Raw genomic sequence first — 9717 nt, forward strand, 5'->3', positions numbered from 1 at the left:
GTCAAATAGACGCGTCTAAATGCCTGAGAAGATAAGAGATGGAACGCACTAAAGCAAAGTTCGCATTGTTCCTAGAGATAGGCACAATATTATGCTCGATGCAACCATGCACTATAGAGATATAGTCATGCGGCTTACCACAAAGAGGTGTGCGACGCGCTAGTGCAATGAGCTGGGATTACTCGGGCGATTTAAGATAATAAACATTACTATGCGTTAATGGTTATTGTGTCTCTACTTATTCTCATTGTAAGTCTTCTATTCCTCAATCTTTTTAGTTAGGAGTAGGAATAGTCTGTACATCTATTAAATTTCTTTTTATTTTTCTTTTCATCGCCTCAAACACATTGCTTCACAAGAATTATTGAGTGACAAGTCCCTGTGTTCGACCTCGGATTACCCGAGACACTTGTGTTTGCGTTATACTTGGCGCAAGCGTAAGAAAACCTGTGATAGGAACACGTGGTCATTGCATATTAGTCTAACGCATCTTCATTCTAACGCATGACCTTAGACGCATGGGTGCAAATGCATAAGCCATGTCTAACGCATGAATTCATGTACAGCCCCATCTGTCCTTAATAAATAAAATAAACAAAGCATTCTTAAATTTCCAACAATAAGATACATTATTTGAAGGATATTGATATAAATATGATTTATATTAAATAAAGTAGAAAATAACTATGATTTAAATATTACATATGATGTGATAATAAAACTATAGGTTATTAATATAATATGATAAATTAATTACTATATTTATTTATAATTAAACAATTATGTGATAATTGTGGTTGGTTATTTTCTCAATTAACCGTGAAGGTGGAAGGTTATTTTCAGTTTTGAATAACTAAAGAATAAAATGAAAAGTTTTTTTTTTTTTTTTTTTTTGTAAAAAGGATCGCTTGATTAGTGCATTACTAATCATTTACTCACTAGAAACTACACGATAGGCCTCACGAGAGACTAAGCGATAGAGCGGCATTTACTAAATGATTGTGTGCTAGCAAGATTTACTAAACGATCAAGCAAGAGACTAAATGATTGGCTATATGATTCTCACGAAAACAAGATTTACTAAACAATCAACATTCTCAGTCTATGTGATACACAGAACCTTTCTCCCACTTGCTTAATCGTATAGTTCGATCGTTTCCTTCCTCCATCCCTCTACCAAATTCACACAGAGCTCACACCTCCTGGATTTTCACTCCAAGAATACCAAGATTGTCGAGTGGTTGTGTCGAGGGATTGCTGTGCGTGGATCAGACAGTTCGTGATTACTAGACGATTGGCTAAGCAATATGAACGATAGCGAGAGGTTGTTGTCCAATTCTTCACGAAAGCGAGAGATTTACAGAAGAAGTGTTCTTCAAAGGTATGTTTCTCATTCCTTTTGTATTTGATTACTTAAGCATGTTGAAATTTTGTACAAGATGCATAACTGTTCTTGTATGTTTATGATTACGTTTAATTCTTTCATAATGGGCTAGGAAAGATCTTGCTTCTGCTCACTGGTTCTCTTCTATAAGAGTTCCTTCACTCTTCGCATTACAGATATATTTTTGTGTCCATTGGATATAACCAATTAATAGTGCGATGACCCTTCACAAATTGCTCGTAAGTACAACTAGGCCAAAATTACAATTTTGCCCTCATAGTTACATCTAACTTCTTAAGTAGCACTATCCCTCTAATGAACAATAAGTCATAGTTCAACTATGACCAAATCTCTCTCAAGCCAAGAGACAATGTGGCGCTATAGTGTTCAAGCCTCGGAATCAACCCTTAAGGGAACAATTTATCTTCTTACCTTGACGTCGGGCAAAGAGTGAATTTCGCCTTATGTAGCTATGTTACTAACTACCCATTCAGACGAATCGCCAAAATGGTAGGCTTATTGAGTCAGCAAACTGCCCATTCTCACCCATACAAATCAAAGGACCACCTTCATAGGTAGGAGTTCACAACTCACTCAGGATTCAGGTTGTGTCACCTATGGTCATCCTTGTGAAATGTAAGTCTCGATTATGAATGTCGTTATATAATGAGACTAGTAATTTCGTGGTCCGGTCTTATACAAACTCCTTTGTATAGAATACCTTGGCTCACATGTCTCCACATGAATTATCATGATCAGATCATTTGTAACATTTTACAACAACTGTAACATCTATAAAGCAGGTCGTATTCGTAGTGTCACCAGGATAAGGTATCCAACCTTATCCATCTAATACAGACCATTTAGGTTATCACTTAAACATGATCCACCTGTATGTCTCTACATACATGTTTAAGTTGCATATGATAATCTTGGATGTTAATTTATTGATTTGTGGGTTTAATGCTACTAAATATCAAATAAAACATCTCATATTTTATTAAATAAATAAAATGTTTGTACAATACAATTACAAACTACAAGACCCTACGAGATTTAGGGCATTAACCCCAACAGACTTGACATTGATCCTAAGTGAGTTGTGAACTTCTGTCTATAAGGCAGTCCTTTGATCTGTACGGGTGAGAGTGGTCACTTTTGCCGACTCAATAAGCCTATCATTTTCGGGATTTGTCCACGTAGGGATCCGGAACACCGCTAGACAAGATGGAATTCACTCATTCCCATCTTTAAGGAAAGTAGATGAATTTCTCCCTTAATAGCTGATTTTAGATCGTGGATAATGAGGCCCTCTTTTATTGACTATAGAGAGGTCAGTTTATAGTTTGACTATAAACTGTTTGTTCATTTGAGGGATTAGTAGTACTTAAGGATTTAGATGTAACTATAGGGGTAAAATGGTAATTTGACCCAACTGTAGTTATGAGCAATTCGTGAAGAGACAACTTATTGTTTATTGGTTATATCCATGTACACGGAAATATATCTACAGTGCGAAGAGTACAATCGTTAGTCTTTCGTGGAGAAATCGTTAGTTAATGAATGTTGGTTAATTAATTAAAGAGTTTAATTCATCAATCTCGTATTATTGGAGCTTCCAATATGTAGGTTCATAAAGTCCCTTGTTAGCTCACTAAGGATAAAAACAAGAAATAGTTGTTTTTGGAATAATTTGAATTATTCAAATTATTTTAGGGAATATAAGCTATTAATTATATTAGTATGATTAATATAAAGTATAATGTATATTGATACATTATAATATAGTTAATTATAAATATGATTTATAATTAAAACTATATAATATGTGAGAGATAAATACTTGAATAAAATTCAAACTTATTTATATAAATAAGATTCATATAAATACTATAGGTTAAAATTAATATGAATATGATCTATATTAAACTATAGGTTATAAGAGAGATGTACATTTTAATATCGTTAAAAAGTATATTATATGATTTATTATACAATATACTATATTATATATTATATAATATAATATAAAATTAATAACTCCCCACTACAGGGGAATTATTCTGCATCACATGGATGGGAGTTAAAGTAACTCCTATCTCCTCCATCAGCCAATTAGTCTGTATTGAGAATGCAAACATGGAGCAGAATATAACATGAACAGAAGAAAAATTTTCTAAAAAAATCTCTCCAAAAAGAATTCTCTTTGCCTTTAAAATTTCTCTCTCCCAAAAACGTTGTTGGAGCCCACACATCCACTATTCCTTATTTCCTGAGAATAACAAGGTGTTCCACATGGTGGTGTCCAACGGTGTTCTTGTGATTGTGTCGTTCTGTTCGAGAGAAGTGTTCCTGTGTTCATGACCTTGGAGAGGAATTCTGCGAAGAAGAGTAATTCTACAAAGGTGAGTTTTCTCTTTTCCAAACTCTCAGAAGAAAGCATGCTTAGAATTTCAATATTTATCCTACAATTAGCTTGTTTGCTTCTCTGTTTTTTATAGTTTTTCAAAATGTATTTCAATTGCACGACGTTCACACGCTTCTGCGAGGAATTCGATTCCTTCACAAGATACATAATGTATTCCATGTATCAATGTTATGTAAACACGTTCTAGATCCATCACATATTCTCGAAGCACATCCTGTGCAGTTGAGGGAGAATTCATTTTACAAAGAAAACCAGTGCAGATCGTAGATAGAAAGGAACAACTATTGGGAAACAAGATAATCCTATTTGTAAGGTTTTATGGAGAATTTATACAGGGGAAGAAGCAACCTGGAAAAACGAACAGTTAATGAAAAGCTTAATACCCATAGTTGTTCACCTGACGACTTTAGTTGAATTTCGTGGAAAATTTTTTAAAAAAGGGTACTAATTTGTAAGCTCTTGTTGTTTTCCCTCTTGCTTAGGCCTAAAATTAACCTAAAATTAAATTGAATTGAGTATGACATTATTTAGTGAATATAATTGTTATATTTAATTAATGTCATCAGATGCATGATTATAGGTTTTAATATTTTATTATTTATAATCGTTAAGCTTAATGAATTAGATTAAAATCTATAATCAAGAGTTGCATGCAAACATATGTCTCAATTAATTTTAAATGGTTTAAAATTAATTCACATAGACTTATGTTCAAAATATTTCTAATAAGATTAGAAATAGATTAATCTTTTACTTTTCTTTTGATAGGATTAATTGGAAAGAATAAAAGATTAAATTTATAAAATAATTATCTATAAAAGACCTTTGCCTAAGGAAAGTTTTGTCTAGGATTGGGATATTTAAGCTAATGAAAACGAAACACCCCTACCTGAAAATCAACCTGAAAGGTAAATTAGACAAATATTTTATAAGTATGCAATAAATGATTAAGTTTATTAAGTTTTTAAGAAATATAAATCAAACATTGTTAAAATCTTCAATATAACTGTTATGTTGAGCAAAATAACAATGACTTAGTTAAAATAATTAACCAGATTTACCTAAGTCAATAAACCCTAGGTACTAAACACTTAGTGAAAGAAAAAGAATAAATATGATATATCATTTTTCCACTCATGTTCTCTATAAAAGTTCACATCATGAGATCCATGCTCGGCCTCGTGATACCTTGTTGCATCCTCCCTTGGGAAGGTATTTGTATGGATTAATATCAAGGTGAATGGAGATAGTGTTTATAGTAAGTGGGAGAAGGAAGGGTATCAACACATCCTATGGTCTCCTCCAATTATGTTCTTCCCTGAGGCAGGTAATTGAGGTGGGGCTATACGGTTAAAAATGAAGGGTTACACTTACAAGACAACATTAAGAAAGTTAATAATTTCTTGACCAAATCAATGATAATTAAATAAAAAAAATACAGGAATAAGAGTTATTCTAGTGTAATATTTAATTGAGAATGTCTCAATTCAATGAAGAAATAAGTATATACCCCGAGGTGGTATCTATTCTAAATCATTAAAGTATCATTGCAAAATTAAATGATGTTAGGGTTCATTAAGTTTTTTTGCTAAATCTAATTAGATTAAATGAGTTTTTACAAAGATACCTAATATAAATAATTTGTTTTGTTTCAACTTTTTTTAGTAATAACTAGCGTCGCTATTACTTCGCTTGTTGCTAACAAACTAATCGACAAAAACTACACTAGCTAATAAAATACGATAAACATTGTCTTAGACATCGTTGACCTCAAATTTGTTCTAAAGGAGGAATGTTTTCCAGCCCCTAGACTCAATGCATCATAAAATGTTCATGATGCCTATGATAGATAGAATAAGGCCAATGGTAAGACCCGAATCTGCATTTTGGCAAACTTAACTGAAGTCTTGGCCAAAAAGCATGAGATTATGATCAACATGCGAGATCATGGAATCATTGCATAAGATGTTCAAACAACCGTCCACACACCTTAGGCATGACGTGTGACACCCTCATCCTGAAAAAGGACTCCCTTAAAAAGTAGACATTGGTTTGGAGTGCCAACTTTCGAAAGAAATTTTTGGCTAAGTCTTTGAACTATACCTTCAAAGAAGAAAACTTTCTAAGTGTTAGAGATATAGTAGTTTGGAGTCAAAATTTGACTAAGTGTCCAAGCTATGCTAGGAGAATAAGAGTAGGATTCATAGCATAGGAGAGGAGAACGGTCACAGATGCACAGAAGCATAGTGAGCACATCCTAAGAGGAGGCTTAGACAAACTTGGATGTTTAAAGGATGTGAGAATCTAGGCTATGAGTCGTAGGAACTATGCTAAAAACAGAAAGGGACAAAAGCATGATGGGCGCATAGGGAACACTCATCGACGCATAGGAAGCCTTATTGGATGCATAGCACAAGCATGCGTTGAACTTGGAGGGAGCATACGGCCAAGGAAGAAGTGGTATGCATTGAGTTGAGTATGCGGCCAAGGAAGGAATGGTATGCGTTAAGTTGAGTATACGGCCAAGGAAGGAATGGTATGCGATGAGTTGAGTATGCGGCCAAGAAAAGGGTAGTATGCGTTGAGTTGAGTATGCAGCCAAGGAAGGGTAGTATGCATTGAGTTGAGTAATGATAACTGGTAGAAATACAAGTTATTTATATCATCTTACTTAGAATATGTGGGTAGGAAGGAAAAGTTGTGTCAAACATATTAAAATTGGCTTAGAAACACAAAGATTGTAAAAGTATCGAAAACACACCCGCTGACCGCATTGCGATGGAAAAAAGGATGTCCAAATCTTTGTTTTGCAGGTAACAGGTATCACTGCATTCGACGATTGCTCGTGGACAACAAGATTAACGCATTCTCGGGGATTTCTGAAATTATATAGCTTTTCTAATATACGACCTAACAAATTGAACATGGAGCAGAGCGGCATTCCCACCAAGCCTCAACAGGAAAAATTAACTTTTCAGAGCGGGACCACTGACACAAGAGGTGCTAAATTCTATAAATAGCAACATCAACATTCAACATAAAAGAGGAGGAAACATACAGAAAAAGAGACGGAAAAAAGTTTTGTGCAAGGGACATTCTTCCCTTGATAACTCTCCTGAGAAGGAAGTTCTCCACCACATTCCTCCATCACGCCGACAAGCAAATAGCTCCGATTAGGATCCGTGCAAAGACATTGACACGCTGCTCTCAATTGTTCTTACTTTCTGTTCATCGATTGTTGTTCATTTCTTGCCTTTCATTCATATCTCTATAAGAAATGCTTTATCTTTACCGGTTAATATCATTATCATATTCATCTTCATCTTTCTGTTCACCATAACACATTCATCTTCCATTTCTCTCACCATGAGTCACTAAACTTCCAGGGTGTGGGGGAAGGATTGAGCGAGTAAGTCAATCCATATTGAAGAAGTTAGCTAAGTTTATTTCACGTATGCTCAATTCACCTGTGAGAGCAAAAGTGAAGATGCTAATCCACCTCTTGAAAGAACGTTGATAGAATGCGTTAACTTGCAAGAAGTATTTCTAGAGATGGAAACAACCTTGTGTTCAAAAACGTTCATCCCTGATCATCATATGGTGACGTAGGCGATCACCGAGAGATGTACGCCAAGGAAAGACGGAACTTTAGTTGCGTCCTACACAGGATTGAAAAACTTGCAATATTCTTTTCCCCAAACCCGTTCTCACTCTGATTCTATCCACAAGACTTGTCATCGCATTCTCCCACACACACCTTGCATAACTTCAGATTTATTTACCTGTTTCTTCATTTATCATCGCATTTTACACTTTAGCACCTCACAATCTTAAGTTGGAAATGACACCTCCAAAGTGGGCTATGCGTTGGCTATGCAAGAAGAAGACACTTAAGCCAACATGCAAAAAGGTGTCAGGGCAGATGTGTTGGCAAACGAATAATGAAGGCATCTAGACACACAAGGTGGTGATGGATCAAGTGTTGATGGTTTTGGGACTACTATAAATAGGGTGTCTGGAGGATCTTAATTCTCACAAATCACTCGTGCAAATCAAGCGAAACTAGTGCAGAAGTGTTATAAGGTGAGTGTACTAAGTGATCCTAGGCTGTCATTTAATTTGAAGAAGTGAGGATTGAGGAACTTAACTTGGAAGTCTGAGAGGTCATGAAAACTAGTAGAAATACAAGTTATTATCGCTCAAATAAGTAAAACAATGAGAGAATGTGATGGTAAAATAGGCAATATCATGTCCAAAAATACAAAATTGAAAGGAATTGCGATTGCAAGCGCTCATCGCATAAAAGAAGTTAATTTGCCTATTTTGTGCAGGTACAATATGATGGAGCCTATGAAATTACGATCCAAATGCACAGTGCATCAGCACGCTTGAAGATTATGATTGCAAGTCATGCGATCGTGAGAAGTTTCTTAAAAAGGTGGCCGCATAAAGACCTCGCATCAAGGTGACAGCACAATAAATCATGATGGGATGGAAAGCCGATAACGGTCGATTCCGAATTTAGTTGACAAGCCGTTAAAAGCTACACTGTAGCAAGTACACTCAACTTTCAGTGACCATTAAACGGCGCAACAGAGTAGGGGAATTAATGCCACCCATCATTGTAATCATTAGTAAGAAAAGTTGCTTCACCTTGAAATCTATAAATACCGAAAGCCACCAGTATAAAGAAGGGTGAGAGAGTTCATCAGTTAACCTGTTCACACACATACTCATACATATACATAAAGGACGGAGAGAGAGCAATGAGACAAGAAAATCTAGAAGAAATCGCTCCCAGACAGATCGAAAGACTTCCGGAAAGCAAAACACCAGAGAGAGGGCCAATCCTTGCAAGAGCAAGAATCCACACTAAAAACAGAGTTGAAGTGATAAAAGAGCAGTGTAAAAGGCCACAGGAAGCAAGACATTGCTTACCGGGCTTGCTATCTCTCAAATCCATTTGTTATTTTGTACTCAGTACTTTATTTACAGAAAATGGAAATCTCATTTCAATCTATGTTCAATCTCTCCATACCACGCATGAGTATCTAAATTTCTGAATGGGTTAAGAAGTACTTAGCTAGCATGACTTAAGATTTACATTTTATGCGATCATCTTGTCTTATGTATGCATCATTCATCATTTGGACGTACTTGAGAGAGTAGTCTAAAGATAGAATCTAGGATTGAAAGAGTCAAATTAGAATCTAGGCTTGAAAAAGTCAGATTAGAATCGCATAAGCAAGAAATAGAAACTTAGACATAAGTTCTATTGTTATTTACACATCGCATGTGCCATAGAAATAGGAATGTTTGTATGCAGTCACCTTGATTTATGTATGCATCATTCATCATCGCATAGGCAAGAGTAGAGGCTTAGAAATAAGTCCCATCAACTGTTACACATACACATCGCATGTGTCCTAGAAATAGGAATTATGGCATTCTGCATTGAGAAATGAAGTGTTGTTATTTATGTGTAGCATGATCGCATTACTTGTGCACAATCTTAAGAAATGTTAGCTAAACCCCTTCTCAACCCCTTCATCGCATACTTATTGTAACTCTACACTTTCATCACCCTACGTTCAACTTTGTCGCATAGGAAAAATCTCACTCAAAACACTATCCACTTCATTTATTTACCACCACAATAGAATCGAAGAGTCTGTCGCATATCTAATTCGTAGTCCCTCTGTTCGACCCTGGACTTACCAGGAAACCTAAGAAGACTTATACTTGAGCCTTGTTAGGAAAACTTGCATGATCACTGCAAAACACACATCATCGCATGATCACCGCATAACACATCACAATTACACGAATCATGTTTTTGGACAAATATGAATGTGGACAAATATGAATGTGAATCATACAAGCTTATGTTGCCATAAACTTGTAG

The sequence above is a fragment of the Benincasa hispida genome, chromosome 9, assembly GCF_027475165.1.
Source record: "Benincasa hispida cultivar pf3 chromosome 9, pf3_genome.v1.1, whole genome shotgun sequence".
Lineage (NCBI taxonomy): Eukaryota > Viridiplantae > Streptophyta > Magnoliopsida > Cucurbitales > Cucurbitaceae > Benincasa > Benincasa hispida.